Below are 18165 nucleotides of genomic sequence, written 5' to 3'. Positions count from 1 at the left end.
AAGTGTGATGTAAATCTATGGTCTCGATCTAAAACGATAGAATTAGGAACACCATGTAATCTTACCACTTCTCTGATGTAGATATCTGCCATCTAATCATGTCTGTATGTCATCTTGTACGGAATGAAACATGCTGATTTCGTTTAACGATCAATAATCACCCAAATGGCATCGCACCCTCTGGATGAACGTGGTAGCTGTGTAACAAAATCCATGGAAATATGATCTCATTTTCATTCTGGAACTGATAAACTCTGTAATATACCACCTGGTTTCTTTCTTCTTTCACCTGTTGGCAATTCAAACATTTAGACACAAAATCTGTGACATCTGCTTTCATCTATTTCCACCAATACTGTGTCTTCAGATCATTATACATTTTTCTGTCACCAGGATGAATATTGAATCGACTGCTGTGAGCCTCTTTCAATATCTACTGTTTCAAATCTGAAATATCTGGAACAACTAGTCTGTTATTCACATATAAAACATCATCAGCACTGACCTGATATTCAGATTGATGCCCAGATCTGACCATATCAAATACAAATCCAGAAATACAACAATCTTTCACCAAATGAGATACACCGATCGTAGATAAGGATAATGAACATACCTTTCTACTCAAGGCATCTGCAGTTGCATTGGATTTTCCTGGATAATATTTAATCTCGCAATCAAAATCTTTCAGTAAATCAAGCCATCTACGCTATCTCATATTCAATTCTGACTGCGAGAATAGATATTTTAAGCTTTTATGATCAGAAAAGATTTCAAACTTCTCACCAAAAAGATAATGTCGCCATATTTTCAATGCAAAGACGATAGCGACAAGCTCCAAATCATGGATAGGATACCGAGTCTCGTGTGGCTTCAACTGTCTCGAGGCATAAGCAATAACATGCCCTTGCTACATAAGCACACAACCCAGAACTTTGTGAGAAGCATCACAATATACAACAAAATCACCCGTACCTGATGGAATTGTCAAGACAGGTGCACTTGTAAGCTTCTTCTTCAACTCTACGAAACTAGTTTCACAAACTTCAGTCCAAACATACGGCTTATTTTTTTGATTCAATTGCGTAATAGGCTTGGCAATGCTGGAAAAATCTCTGATAAATCGACGATAATATCCTGCTAAGCCCATGAAACTCCGTATTTCTGGCACTGACGTAGGTCTAGGCCAATTAAGTACAGCCTCTACCTTGCTTGGATCCACTGAAATACCATCACCTGAAATAATATGCCCAAGAAACACAAATTTCTACAACCAAACTCACATTTCGATAACTTGGCATATAATTTCTCAGTTCTCAAAGTCTGTAAGATGATTCTGAGATGTTCAGCATGATCATGCACATTCTTGGAATATATCAAGATATCATCAATAAAAATAATGACAAAGTCATCTAAGTATTTCTGAAACACTCTATTCATCAATCCCATAAATACTGCAGGAGCATTGGTTAAACCAAAAGGCATGAAAATGAATTCATAATGTCCGCACCTTGTTCTGAAAGCAGTTTTAGGGATATCTTCATCTCTTACCCTTAATTGATGATATCCAGATCGCAAATCAATTTTAGAATAGATAGCTGAACCCTGTAACTGATCAAACAGATCATCTATTCTAGGCAGTGGATATTTATTCTTTATCGTTACCTTGTTCAGTTGACGATAATCGATACATAACCGCATTGAACCATCTTTCTTTCGTACAAACAGTACCGGAGTGCCCCAAGGTGAAACGCTTGGCCTAATGTACCCTTTGGCCAACAAATCTTCCAACTAATCCTTCAACTCCGTCAATTCAATAGGTGCCATTTTGTAAGGAGCTTTGGATATTGGTTGCGTACATGACATTAACTCAATGCTGAAATCTATTTCTCGAACTGGAGGTAAACAAGGAATTTCATCAGGAAATACATCAGCGAATTCATGCACCACTTGGATATCTATCACTGGTGGACTGGATTTCAATACATCGATTGCATAAATCAGAAATCTTTCTGCACCTTTCTGCAATAAACGTGTCATAGATAACACAGATATCAAAGGGATCTTGGCTCGAGAACCCTTACCATAGAATTTCCATTCATATTCCATGTCTGGTCTGAATCTAACCACTTTGTGGAAACAATCTACAGTCGCCCTGTACTTGGTTAACATGTCTATACCGATATTGCAATCGAAATCTGATAATCCAAGTACTATGCAATCCAAATCTATCACATTCCCGTCATATTGTAGTGCATAGTTTCAAATCAGTCTAACAGAAACAATGCCTTCACCCAAAGGTGAAGAAATAGCAACAACAGTAGGCAATGACTCAGACGATAAAGAATGCATCATTACAATTTTTTCAGATATGAATGTATGTGATGCACCTGTATCTATCAAACATAGGCAGGATAACCAGAAATAGAGAAGTTACCTGCTATGACATCGTCAGATGCTGCCTGAGCCTGATCCTCAGTAAGTGCAAATACTCGAGCATGTTTCCTAGGAGGTTAAGTCACAGTCTTGCTTCCTCGTGGTCGAGTCTGTTGCTGTGGCTGGAATGAATGCACTGATTGCCTTTCTTCTTGACGAACTGGTCGAGAAGAACTTGCACCCGTTGCTCGTTGAGGACACACCTTGGCATAGTGACCTGGTTGGTGACAAATATTAAAATTACCTGACACACCTCTGCACTGATCAGTAGTATGTTGTCCACCACATTTACCACAAAACACTCTTGACTCACTAGATCTCTGCCCTGTACCAAACAGCCTCTGTCCACTTGAACTAGAGGAACTACTGCCTGACTTCTTAAACTGTTTACCTTTTGGCCTGAATCTAGAATCCTTTCTGCCACTGCTTCCTCCCTCAAATTTGGGATATGGTTGCTGAAACTATGGCGGATTCTGTGGCACTGATGCTGATACAGGCTGTGGAGATGGCTGTGGAATAAATGGTGCTCCTCTTTGTCGCAATAAACCTGTTTCTTCTCCCTTAGCTTTATTCAGTGCTTCAGCAAAATTATTGGGTCGTCCACTGTTCACTAGAGTAAACACATCTGGATTAAGGCCATTAATAAATATATCTACCATGGCTTCATCAGTCGCTGCTATATGTGGGGCAAATTTCAAAAGACTTGAAAATTTGGCCACATATTCTTCAATGTTCAAGTTGCCTTACCTCAGATTGGCAAATTCAGCACCCTTATATTTCCTGTAGGAGACTGGAAAGAAACGTTGATAGAATTTGGTTTTAAAGACAGTCCAGGTGATAGTCGTACCTTGATGTTCCAACACCCGTTTTGTCGTAATCCACCAACTTTTGGCAACTTCATAAAGTTGATGTATTACAAGTCTAATACGACGATCATCGGTATAATCAAGTGAGTCAAACAGCTGTTCTATATCTTCTAGCCAATTCTCACAGTCAACTGAATTTTCTGTTCCTTTCAGTTTTGGCTGTTTGAACGACTGAAATCGTTTCAGCAATGTCTCCATCGGCGTAGCAGTAGCATCCATAGAATCAACAGATGTACTACCCTGTGCATTCTGAGGTTCAGCAACTGGCGGTGGTACTAGTGCTGGTTCAGCTTGGGGAACAGCCATTGTCTGTCGAGTAACTGGTGCTTTGCGGGGAGACATATCTGATTGTCAAACAGATTAGTGCATAAACAATAACATATTCTGCAATTTATTCCATCTTTCTCTGATTAGCATTCTCATGAGTTCTCATAAGAATTCAGGTTCTGATCGAGGCTGGTCTGGAATACAATTGCATATAGAGCATGCAGTAGCAATGAAAGCACATAATCATGCAATCACATAAATCGTGCAATATAAAGCATGCTCACCTATAATGCACATAATCAGATACAACATGTAGTCTTATGCAATATCAAGAAATCAAACAGACTCAATCTACCCCGCTCATCAACTTATATCTTAAGCCAGAAACTTACGCTCTGATACCACCTGTTGTGGGGACCTCGGGTGCTAATCAAATCTTAAAGGGCGATTACTAACTAAAATAGTTAATCTGCAATACCGGACATTTGGCGACGCAAAATCTTACATTTGGCGACGCAAAAACGCGTCGCAAAAATATCGACAATTTTTTTTTTTTTAGAAAACCTTGACGTGCGGGCGGGCCCAAGGCTCGGGTCAAGGCACCCAAAGTGCCTTGGTTAGGCGCGGCCGCGCCTCCTGAGCTGAGCGGGCATGCCTAGGCCTCGGATTACACTCCTTAGCAGCTGAAAAATGAATGTTTTGCCCCTGTTTTGAATCTCAAACATCATCTAACTTTTCAACCATGATACATGCTTCAAAATCTAAGCAAAAACATTAATAACCATGATCTAACCAAGCAACAAAACATGGAACTTGATATACAACCCACAAGATCTTCTATACTCTTGTTCTTGAAAAACATACGTATCTATATGTTCACAAGTTCTCAGTACAAGACAAACTCAAGTTCAAGATACAAAGGTTGACATCAACTCTACGTCTTATACCCGAAATCACCACATGCTAATCTTGCTATCTCGATCTATAACGATCTCTCTGTCCAGCTTCTGCCCCACCTATTGCCATGCACACATACAAAACACAGCAATAGTCGGATAACTCCGGTGAGAAATACAATTCCCAGCATAAATAACATATCATTCAAGATAATAAACATGAATGCAATGCATGTTCCAAAAGTAGGCTATCAATTCTGAGAACAATAGAATTTTGGTTCTTGGGATCCCGAGGAATAAAACCTTAACCAATCACCAACTCACCAATCGAAGTGACGTCAATTATCTCATTTCCCCTGAATTTGGTGCAACTATAGTTAGTAATCTAGCTCTGGAAGTAAATCTACATTCCGTGCCACTCAACTATAGCCCTCCAAACGTCATATGCACTCTAGGCCTTTCAGCCCTCTGTGTTTTTCAGGATGGAGTTCAAGATGTATGCAACATAATATGTATGCATTAAAAACTGTATAACATCTTGAGCATCAATCAAATAAGCACGTAAAGCAACAAAATCATCTAATCACATAAGACACATAATCAAACAAGTATGTGATTAACAAGGGAATACTCGAGAATAATATCTATCTTGAGTGTTCTATCCCATATAGATATGTTGTCATTTATACCTTTCAATGTCGAGTCTGACAATACTTCAAATCTGCAAACATAACATGATGAACATATATCAAAATCTGCTCAAGTCATGGCTACTTGCTCAATGCAAACAAACTTCAAACCTTCTTCAATTTTTTTGCCGATTCAAGTCCGGAGTCCTGAATTCGAATAATTCAAAACAAGGCTGAAAATGAAGTGATAATAAGCTATCAAATCAACTACCAACTCCATCTAGACATAGCTACTTCAATAGGCTTGAAAGTGTAGCAATTCCAAATTCGACGGCGTAACGGCTAAAAACCGTTAATCGAAACCGTATCAAAATCAATCCAACAATCAATACAACTCATAATATTCAAGATATCAACATGTAATCACACGTCCAATACCAATCAAAAATTGGAGATTTTCGAAATAGCTTCAGAAATTCATATAAAATTTGAACAACAGTCTTTTTGCGAACAGTCTGCAAATACGTAACCGTTACTAGCTCAATCACATATATAATCAGAAATAAGAACAGCCCATATTTACCATAAAAATAAAGTATTAAAGAACTCAATAAAAGTTGTACCAAAACGAAGCTCTCGGAGCGGTGATCACAGATATATATTTATCTTGAATTTCTGACGACCGGATCTAAACTTTAAATATTCTCAAATTAAATATTCTCGAATTAAAATTAAATAATCCCGGGCCTTACAATTACACAAGCAAGGATGGTAAGTATTAGGGACAGGGTTACCTCGATAGCCTCCATTACCTCTTTGATTGATGTACTGAGCTTGTTCATGAGGATGAGATTCCTCGATGACAACCTGCACACCAGCTGGATCTGCGACACTCACCTTGTTCAATGCAGCGACTTGCGTAGTTAATGCATATAATTGTGCGGTTATTGAGGTCAGAGGATCCACAACATACACCGCATTATTGACTCCCATACGTTCAGATGACCATTGATAACTATTGATCGTCATTTGTTCCAGCATATCATAGGCCTGAATGGGGTCCTTTGAAAATATTGTTCCCCCAGCTGCAGAATCCACTGATATCCTTGTAGGCATGTTCAAACCATTGAAGAAAAGCTCTATTTCTTCCCAATCTGCAAAATTATGGTTAGGAAAACATCTAAGTAAATCCTCATACCTTTCCCACGCCTCGTAGTGTTGCTTAGAATCTATCTGCCTGAAAGTGCTAATTTTTATCTTCAGTTGTGTGGATTTTTCCGTTGGAAAGTATTTCCCAAGAAACTTGACCGCCATTTCCTCCCAAGTAGTTATGCTTCCTAGCGGCAACGACTGCAACTAGCTCCTTGCCTTGTCCCTGAGAGAAAAAGGAAATAACCGTAAGCGAATAATATCCTCAGGAACACCGTTCATCTTTACCGTATTAGTAATCTCCAAGAAGGTTCGCAGTTGTAGATGAGGATCAGCAGTTGCACTCCCATTAAACTGGTTCTGTAGAACCATGTTGATCAACGCCGTCTTCAGTTCAAAGTTGTTTGCATTTATCGTCCCTCGAGCGATTCCAGAATAGTGAGCGTGGATCGTCGGCCGGAAGTGATCTCTTATTGGCACAAAAGGAGCTTGATTTTCTTCAGCCAAATTTTGTTGCTCTTCTTCTTGCCTTGCTCTTCTTAAAGCACGTGCAGTTCGTTCGATCTCCGGATCAAAAAGTAGGGAATTCGCACTTTGAGATCTTCGCATAAATTGCAATGAAGAACAAAAGAAATCAATTAGTACTTTAAAATAAAATAAAATAAAATATCTAAATTAAAACTTAGACTAATTGGTAACAAGACTAAACAAAATCAAAAATTATTCCCCAGCAATGACGCCAAAAACTTGTTGCAAAATTTGTGCCCGCAAGTGCACGGTGTCAAGTTTTAATATAAAGTGAGTAGAGTGTCGATCCCCCGAGGAGTAAAATTGATAATTATTAAGTACTTGTAATTAGAATAGTCTAAACTTTATCTAGAAAATCAATATTTGATATGTTTGCAGAAAAATAAAATAAACAAAGAATTTCAGCTAGCGTGCACACAAATTCAACGAAATATCAATGAGAGGAAAAATGTCTAGAGGTTTTGATTTCACCTGGTTTCAACAACAACTACTCCTAATTAAATTATTTTCATGAATTCCATTCAATTAATAGCCAAGAACAGTTAAGTGTATTATTTCCCTCTCCCGAGTGCCAAATAATATGTATCAACTAAGATTCAACTTCAATATCCCTATTAAAAATCTAGTCTTAGTGATATGTGTAAAACAATGTTCTTCCTAAGGCTCCATTAAAGTTATATACTCTCCCGAGTTATATAAAAAATTAACGATTTGTTTTCTATTGGTCCTATTCAAAATCCCCTCTCCCGAGTGCCAGATTGCAAATAAATTATTGATCAAGTAATTGAAAAGACAATCAATTCTAGAAAAACAATTAATCTACTAGAATTCAATCCAAAAATATCAAAAATTTGTAGAAGTGTCTCAAGTAGGCTACATCAACCTCTAGACTAAGAAATTTAGTTCATATTCAAAATATTGCAAAAAAATAAATCATGTTCATGAAACTAGACATCAAATCGATAATAATAAGTTCAAAAGAAAACAAATCCGTAGTCGGTCTTCCGTGTCCGGTCGATCGATCTTCGTATTTGTTGATTGATGTTCTTCAAGTTTTGCCCAAATTTCTCTTCTCCTAATCTCACGTTTAAGCTCTCTTGATTTCTCTTGTAATATGCGGCGACTTCCCCCTAAATTATGTGCAAAAGAATCCCCTTTTATATGTGCTTCAAATCTAATAAATAAAAGCCCACGAAAGTCCAAAGGTTTCCTTTCCAAAAAACCCAAAAAACTGACTTTCGCGATGGCGCGGGCGCGCTTGAGAAGAGGGGCGCCCGCACATATGATTCTATCCTCTGTACGCTCAAAATTTCTCAGCCGGCGCGCACGCGCATGAAGATAGGCGCGCTCGTGCATATGCCTCGGGTTTGAAATTTTGCATTACGCGACAATTTTCAAAAAATCATATCTCACAATCTAAACGTCAGATTGAGCTGAAATTTTGACAGCAGCTTCAAAACATCCTAAATTATTATGAAGGGTGGAGATTGGATTTTGATGCCCGAATAATTCCCATTAATTTTTTGAAGTTGTTACTCTATAATGCATCCTTCTGCTTCTTCTTGCTACTTTTGCATCAATCCTTTCAACTCACAAAAACAACAACTAATACACATAATATACACTCGATATATCACAAAAGCCATGTCATATCATATATAAATTAAGTGCATAAATTGCACTTATCCAAGCCTTCCAAATAGCTATATCTTTTGAAACAGGGTGAATGGGTGATAATTGTGTTTTATATGCATATTTTTGTGATTGTTTTTCATTCATTCATATGTTATTGTTGTTGTTTTATTTAGTTTTAGCATATTTCATTCATTTGTCTGCATAATACTCTTCCTGGTTCATTTTGTAGGAAAATTCAGAAAAAAAATAAGATTTTGGACAGCTTTACACTCGCTCGAGCGGATGGTTATGCTCGCTCGAGCGAGCCCGAGTAGACAGGAAAAATTTCAGAAGGTTTCTCGCTCGAGTGCATCTTGTGCTCGCTCGAGCGAGAGAGAAGGAATCACCGAGACAGAGAAGTTCTCGCTCGAGCGAACTTTGTGCTCGCTCGAGCAAGAAAGACGGGCCAAGAAATTTTTCGACCAAGAATGACGGGCTGAGTTTTATTTTTAGAAAATTCCTTGGCCGAGTAGGATTCAATCTTTTGAATATTTGGGCATATAAATAGGTCTATTAGCATCAGATTAAGGGTTCCGGATGCAGATTGAAGGATCAAGAGGCGACCAACATCATCTTTCATTCTACTCTTCTTCTTTTATTTTATTTTTGATTTTTAGTTGATATTTCAGATTAAAAACTTTGATTGTGAATCATGTTAAAGATTGAGTATTCTTTCTTTTCAATCAAGGACACGTGATTGGGCCGGAAAAATTTATGTAGAAAATGTGGATGTTTATTTGGGATTTTTCAGAATTGATTTTATTTTATTGATTGTTAGATTTATATTTTTCTTGTGAATAGCCTGATCATCTGTTTGCTTGCATGTTAATCGGTCCTAATTTGACAGAGGAGGGATTTATTTCGATCACTTTAATAATCAATACATGGTAAAACCTACTAGAAATAGAATTCGGTTTCAGTGTGCAGTTTAGGTAAAAACTGAATTCTCACAGATCTTCATGCGTTTGAATTTTATTAGAATTACGAAAAATTAATCCGTTAATATTTGAATGTGTTTGATTGTTCTAGAAATAGACCTTTGAACAAAGTAGGAGAATTCTCGTAATTTAAGATTAAATCCGAGTCCTGAATCGACTACAAGTTACATGTTTTGTCCGATACCTACGTGTGTCCTTGATCGAACTTTTCCCATATTTGAATTTAATCCAAAAATTCTGCTGCGTTTTAATTGAACTTTAGTTGCAATTTAATTTCTTAGTTAAAATCTGAAAAACATCACTTTTATTGATTAGTCTAGATTAAGTAGGAATAATCATATTTTGGTATTCATACATATACAGTCCCTGTGGGTTCGATATCTGAACCTTTGTCCACTTTACTATTACTTGACCTGGTGGTAGCGCTCAGTCGTGTCGCGCCCAAATTACTCGACTCCAAACAGATAAATAAATTATGTAGCAGTGAGAGTAAGGATCGTTTCCACGAGGAAAGTGAAATTTAAGTAGTTCTTAAAAATACAGAAATTAAATAAAATGGGTTTTTGAGTTTTGAAATTACTACTAAAAATTTAAAGCAATTTAAATTAAATCTTATCACTACTCTGCAAAAATTAAAATAAGAAAGATCAATAAACTAACGAGACTTGGTATCGGTCGACTACACCCTTGAAATTATTTACTCGATCATCGATTCCCTAAAAATAATTAATTCACATTGAATATTCATCATTGGAAATTTAATTCATGTTTCACCTTAATTTTAGTTAACTCGACACCAGCGTTCTAAGTTATCTCTTACCCCATAAATTAACCCAATACCAGCGATCAGATTTAAATCCACGGTAGCATTCAAATGAGTAAAACTGATGAATCTAGACAACACAAATACCAGCGATTATATTTAATCTAGTCAATTTTTGTTCCTACGATTTAACAAATTCAACAGAAGAAAATATTAATTATAGTTTCTTCACAAATTAGATGGTTCAAAAAATTACGGATTTGAATTCTAATTTAGCAATAGATTGTATAGCAAAATCCTAAGGTGATCAATCCTAAAATCTCACATACAAGCATGTCAATAAATCCAAAACAACTCTTGATACGCAATTTGGAATTAAACAATAGAAAACTGAATCTTACAAATAAAATAACTCAAGGGTTCATCTTCCTCAACTAAGTACTAAAACTTAGCCACAACGATTCATGAATTTTCTAGAAATATTCATGAAAGAAAATTAAATCTAATAAAAGAAAAGAAGAAACCTAGCCGCCAAGAGTGTTCTTCCATCTTTTTGCCGTCCCAAAGATCATATATTTTCGAGTTCTAGATGATATTTAAAGTATAGAGTCCTTTCCAAGAAAGTTTCCTATTTAAAATATAAATTCTCGACTTTTCGTCTCGCGCGCTCGATCGGTATAATTTGACGGATCGAGCCCCCCAAATTCTGCCAACTTTCTGTCCAGATTTTATTTCTTCTCCCGCTCGATTGGTTGAATTTGACGGATCGAGCACACAACTTTTTTTCCAAAGAACAACGATTTTGAAAAATTCATATTCCGGAGATCTAGCCATCAGATTGAGCTGAAATTCGGACAGCTGCTTTAAAACATCTTGAATTCATTCTGAACGGTGGAGATTGGATTTGGATTTCTATAAAATTAAAAATAATTTTCTGACCATTGCTGCTTCGTAATTCTTCTCTTATCTGGCTCTTTCCTTCCATCTTTAGCTCCATTTCTTCTCTTTTCCTATATCAAATCACATACAATGATTAGAAACTATAACATAAATTTAGCCAATCAAAATACACCTAATCTTCACAAATTAACTCAATCAAACATAGGAAAATATCATCACATCAAACTCCTCCTACTTAATCCTTGCTCGCCCTCGAGCAACACAAAACAAAAATAAGCTCGAACTCATAATACATAACAAAAATAACCATGATCTTCACATTTGTGCCTCGGGAATAAACTCAATGCATGATCAAGAAAGGCGCTAAAATGCTAACAACAGAACAAGTTCAATATCCAGACATTTCAACTAGAGATATAGCCCCGAACGCGTGTGTGTGTGTATGGTCATTAGCCAGTGTCATGCACACTTTACAGATCCATTCAATGTAAATCCCCACAACAGATCAAGTTGCATACCAACAAATAAAATTAAACCATTGAGAAATTTTATAGCCTTTTCACTTGTCCGAGTAATTTTACCCGGTTATCCTCAACTCCGTACATTCTCCTTCATATTTAGCTCTTGGAATTTATAGGACTAGAATTTCAATCCCCATTCCAATGCCTCTCCTCACCTAACTAACTCCATTATTTTCTCTTTTTTTTTCTTTTTTTCGATTAAGCTCAAAAGGGAGGTTGATAGGCTAGAGACTTCCTAAGACTATCACAAGGCTCACACGACCTTCACTATGTCATATACAATTCACAAGTCATGACTCATGCGTGCTAAAGAATATTCAACAACCATATCAAAGTTTTGCATTGGATATCAAAGTGTTCCAAATTTAGCAAATCATCTATTTTCAAAAGCATGCACGTCATCAATTAGATATCATCATGGGCTAGTGAATTTCAACAGTCAAATTCATCACAAAATATGAGCTCTAATTTATTTTTTTTCATAAAAACGGCTAAATTCTCTCAATGACTGGCTAAGTCTCTCTCCCATACTTAAAATCTTACATTGTCCGCAATGTAAGCAAAAATGCAAAACAAAAATAAAAACTAAGAATGAAAGAAAATACTCCCCTTGGTTTGCCTCCCAAGCAGCGCCTCTGTTTACAGTCGTCGGCCCAACTGCATGCTTCAGTTCCTCAAGATGGTTCATATCTAGTTTTTATAACCACCTTCACCCACTTGCGCAGTTTTCCAGTTATTTTCTGTCCATTATTTCTCTCTTTGGACTTCTTGGATTTATTGACTATCCCCGTCTCTTGATGATTTCTTCCTTTTTTCTTGGGCATTCCTTTGGCTCTATCTGGAGGAAGTTTTGTCTCAGTTCTAGGTACTTGCAAATCAGAAAGAAAAAATTCAGCAAAATAATTTTTAGCAGGTTGTGCAATAACTTCCTTAATTCAACTTACCCTCATTCACATCTTTCGCGTGTTCTTGTGACAAGTGATCATTGATATCAATATTATTAACAACACTATCACAACTAGGAATTTTCTGGGTATCAAAAATATGAAACTTAACGATCTCCCCATCAAACTCCATAGTGAGAGTGTCATTGTTAACATTTATGATAAACTTCGAAGTTTTCAGAAATGGTCTTCCTAGCAAAATTGGATTATTCATATCATTATTTTTCATATCAAGCACATAGAAATCAGCGGGAAAAACCAATTTATCAACTTTCACGAGAACATACTCTAACACACCTCTTGGATGAATAGTATATCTATAAGCCATCTGGATAACAATTGCAGCTTTATTCAAAGGCCCAAGATTCAAGGACGCATAAACAGAATACGACATGACATTAATCGATGCTCCTAAATCAAACATGGCCGTATCAAGCTGAAAATCTCCTATTTTACAAGGAATCGAAATACCTGGATCCTTGCATTTTGTAGGTATTTTTCTTTGAATAACGGCAGAAACTTTTTCTCCCAATTCAACTCTCTGACAACCCTTCAGTTTTTTGTTTTCTCTTCACAATACACAACTCTTTTAAAAATTTAACATAGCCAGGTACTTGAGTGATAACATCTAACAATGAAATATTTACCTCACATCTACGAAAAATTTCATACATCCCCTTTATTCCTTCATCCTTCCTAGACTGTTTCAACGCTAAGAAAAAAGGGGCAACATGCTTATACTCAGAAAGGGGAGGAAACTTACCTCTTGATGCCTCTTGAATTCTCTCATTCTCCTCTACCTTAGATTCCTTGTCATATTCATCCTCTACCGGTGTTTGGACGTCCTCCTCATGAATTTGCAACTCCCCTCCACTCCTCAAAGTGATTGCACTAACATTATCTTTTGGATTCACCACTGTTTGTGATGGCAAACTGCTAGAATTTTGTGCATCCAATTTTTTGATTGCGGTTGCCAACTGCCCCACATGGGTGTTCAAGTTTTGGATACTTTCTCTTGTTTTCTGCTGAAAATTCAAAGTGTTAGTTGCAAGATCCTTAACAATGTTTTCAAGAAACTCACCAGAGGTAGGAATGTGAGGGCGTTGTGGCTGTGGAGGATACGGTGGCCTGTAAGCTTGATTATTTGGCTGCACATGAGGTGCAAGCTGATTCATCGGAGGGTTTCCATATATGAGGTTCGGATGATCCCTCCAACCTGAATTATACGTTTTCGAGTAAGGGTCATAATTCCGCTGTGGTGGTCCTAGAAATCCTCCTGCTGCATTAACTTTCTCAGTAGATCCCTCTTGAAGTGCAGGACACATATCAATTGAATGTCCCACTTTAGCACAAATTCACATGCTCTTGCAGTCTGTCCATTCCCTATAGCCATTTGACGCGCAAGAGACGTCAGATCAATTAGTTGTTGTTCAAGGGATGAAACTTTACCTCATTGTTCCTTCTAGGTGCTGGATCACTCCTGTTGGTGCCAAATTGCTTAGAATTGGCAGCCATATTCTCGATTAAATTCCTTTCTTAAATTGGAGTTTTTCTCCACAAAAACTCCTCCACTGGACGCATCTAGCATATTCCTGTCATGAGACAACAAACCTTTATAGCAGTATTGGATTAAAAGATTTTCACTTATCTGGTGCTGCGGACAGCTAGCACAAAGCTTCTTGAACCTCTCTCAATACTCGTGAAGTGATTCTCCTGCAAATTTCTTTATCCCATAAATCTCTTTTCTAAAATTTGCTGCTCTTGAAGCTGGAAAGTACTTCTCTAAGAAGATTCTCTTCATCTTTGTCCAGGTGGTAATGGATCCAGGAGGTAGGTAGTATAGCCAATCCTTAGCAGTATTATTTAAAGAAAAAGGAAAGTCTCTCAGCTGGATTTGGTCCTCTGTCACTCCATGTGGTTTCATGCTTGTGCACACCACATGGAATTCCATTAAGTGCTTGTGCGGATCCTCACCTGCAAGACCATGGAATGAAGGTAATAAGTGAATTAGCCCAGATTTTAACTCAAAAGTAGCATTAGCTTCTAAAGTAGGAAAATTAATGCATAGGGGCTGATGGTTCAGATCGGGGGTTCCAAGTTGTCTCAAACTCAGATTGGTGTTGTCAACCATTGCTCCTCTAAAATCCTGAAACACGCGCTCGTCTTCTTCTTGTATCTTACAAGCTTCTCTCTGCCGACGATGGAAAGTCATGTCTATCTCCGGATCATATGGAAATTCTTCTTCTGAAGAGTCACCTGAAAGCATGAAGAAAACCAGAGTAGCACAGGGGAAAAAAAGAAATAAAAATAAAAACAAGAACACAATTAAATTAAACGCCTTCCCCGGAAACAACGCCAAAATTTGGTAGCGCTCAGTCGTGTCGTGCCCAAATTACCCAACTCCAATAAGATAAATAAATTATGTAGCAGTGAGAGTAGGATCGTTCCCACGAGGAAAGTGAAATTTAAGTGTGCTCTTAAAAATACGGAAATTAAATAAAAGGGGTTTTTGAGTTTTGGAATTACTACTAAAAAATTAAAGCAATTTAAATTAAATCTTATCACTACTATGCAAAAATTAAAATAAGAAAGATCAATAAACTGACGAGACTTGGTATCGGTCGACTACACCATTGAAATTATTCATTCGATCATCGATTTCCTACAAATAATTAATTCACATTGAATATTCATCATTGGAAATTTAATTCCTGTTTCACCTTAATTTTAGTTAACTCGACACCAACGTTCTAAGTTAACCCTTATCCCATAAATTAACCCAATACCAGCGATCAGATTTAAATCCATGGTAGCATTCAAATGAGTAAAACTGATGAATCTAGACAACACAAATACCAGTGATTGTATGTAATCTAGTCAATTGTTGTTCCTACGATTTAACAAATTAAACAGCAGAAAATATTAATCATAGTTGCTTCACAAATTATATGGTTCAAAGAATTAAGGATTTGAATTCTAATTTAGCAATAGATTGTATAGAAAAATCCTAAGGTGATCAATCCTAAAATCTCACATACAAGCATGTCAATCAATCCAAAACAACTCTTGATACGCAATTTGGAATTAAACAATAGAAAACTGAATCTCACAAATAAAATAACTCAAGAGTTCGTCTTCCTCAACCAAGTACTAAAACTTAGCCACAACGATTCATGAATTTTCTAGAAAAAATCATGAAAAAAAATTAAATCTAAGAAAAGAAAAGAAAAAACCTAGCCGCCAAGAGTGTTCTTCCAGATTTCTGCCGTCCCAAAGATCATATATTTTTGAGTTCTAGATGATATTTAATGTATAGAGTCCTTCCCAAGAAAGTTTCCTATTTAAAATATAAATTCTCGACTTTTCTTCTTGCGCGCTCGATCGATATAATTTGACGGATCGAGCGCCCCAAATTCTGCCAACTTTCAGTCCAGATTTTATTTCTGCTCCCGCTCGATCGGTTGAATTTGACGGATCGAGCGCGCAGATTTTTTTCCAGCGAGCAGCGATTTTGAAAAATTCATATCTGGAGATCTAGCTGTCGGATTGAACTGAAATTTAGACAAATGCTTCATAACATCTTGAAATTCATTCTGAATGGTGGAGATTGGATTTGGATTTTTCTAAAATTAAAAATGATTTTCTGACCATTGCTACTTTGTAATTATTCTCTTATCTGGCTCTTTCCTTCCATCTTTAGCTCCATTTCTTCTCTTTTCCTATATCAAATCATATACAATGATTAGGAACTATAACATGAATTTAGTAAATCAAAATACACCTAATCATCACAAATTAACTCAATCAAACATAGGAAAATACCATCACATCACCTGGTACGCTTGCCAGTAGATTTCTATCACACCGATTCAAGTTTTTGGCGCCGTTGTTGGGGACTGTTTTGATATCAGAATTTTTATTTATCTTGAGATTAGAATTTATTTTACTTTATTAAATTCTTAATTTTCTTCGTTTCTTGGTAATTTTTAGGTACTATCTGCTGTGCATGCATAGAATTCGATCTAGAGAGCTACTACCACTTGATTTAGAGATTGAAAGCTCGCTCAACAGAATCCGAAAGGTCAGGAGATCTATCAATCTTGAACTTGAGACATAATTTGAATCAGAGGAAGCTATGGCGGACAACATAACTGTTCTTAACTTGATTCATCCACCCACTGAAGGCTATGGCTCTAGCATCGTTCGCCCTGCTGTGGAGGCGAATAATTTTGAATTGAGGCCTTCAATTATTCAGATGATTCAATTGCAAGCAAGATTCGGGGGCACATCTGTGGAAGACCCCTACGCTCATCTGGAGCATTTTATGTCGATCTGCGACACTTTCTGTGACGCCCAGGGCTGAAGAGGCAGGGAGTGATCGCCGGTGCCAAGAGGTTGCACGAACAATGAGCGGCTCCTGGTAGGCTTCTAGGCGGAGGGAGACATGAATGAACCGATTCCATGCCGGAATGAGAGGGGATTCCGAGACTGTGTAGGTATGGGACTACATAGTTGAGGAGGGCTTAAAAGATTTCATATGTACTGCTCATATCAAGAATGTGCATCTTCTTTTCGGAAGCTCATCACATAAGAACTCCAAAGTTAAGCGTGCTTGACTTGGGGCAATTATAGGATGGGTGAACCCCTGGGAAGTTTTTCAGGGTGCGTGTGAGTGAGGACATAAGCACGCTGAAAAGACCCGTCTTGATACAGTGAGTCGTTACAAATGGTATCAGAGCCGACCTCTCTTAGTACGGTATGGTTCGGGGACGAACCAAGCGGAAGCTGGTAGGCATGTGACGCCCGGGGCTGAAGAGACAGGGAGTGATCGCCGGTGCCAAGAGGCTGCACGGACAATGAGCGGCTCCTGGTAGGCTTCTAGGCGGAGGGAGACATGAATGAACCGATCCCGTGCCGGAATGAGAGGGGATTCTGAGACTGTGTAGGTATGGGACTACATAGTTGAGGAGGGCTTAAAAGATTTCATATGTACTGCTCATATCAAGAAGGTGCATCTTCTTTTCGGAAGCTCATCACATAAGAACAACAAAGTTAAGCGTGCTTGACTTGGGACAATTATAGGATGGGTGACCCCCTGGGAAGTTTTTCAGGGTGCGTGTGAGTGAGGACATAAGCACGCTGAAAAGACCCGTCTTGATACAGTGGGTCGTTACACTTTCAAGGTTAATGGGGCAACATCTGATGCAGTGCGACTGCTATTATTCTCATTCTCTCTACAAGGCGAAGCTATGGAGTGGCTAGATGATCTGCATGCGGGTTCTATCACTACTTGGACTCAACTTGTTCAAACTTTTTTGAACAAGTACTTCCCTCCTACGAATATGGCGAAATTGTTCTCAGTCATTATCTCATTCAAGCAGAAGGAGGGGGAATATCTACATGCGGCATGGACCATGTTTAAAAAGATGTTGAGGATGTGGCCTCAACATAATCTTACTCAGATCCAGCAGACTCAGACATTCTACAATGGGGCTGATCAGTGTGTTTGATCCATGTTGGATGCTGCTGCCAATGGAAACTTGTTCAGAAAGACACCAGCAGAGGCATGAGAGATTATTGGGAACATGGCTGAAAGCAACATAGGATGTCCGGATGTTAAGAAGGTGAGGAAGGATGGAGTTCTAGAGGTCGAT

This window comes from Henckelia pumila, chromosome 2 (genome assembly GCF_033568475.1).
Source record: "Henckelia pumila isolate YLH828 chromosome 2, ASM3356847v2, whole genome shotgun sequence".
Lineage (NCBI taxonomy): Eukaryota > Viridiplantae > Streptophyta > Magnoliopsida > Lamiales > Gesneriaceae > Henckelia > Henckelia pumila.
Note: the sequence above shows the minus strand (reverse complement) of the source record.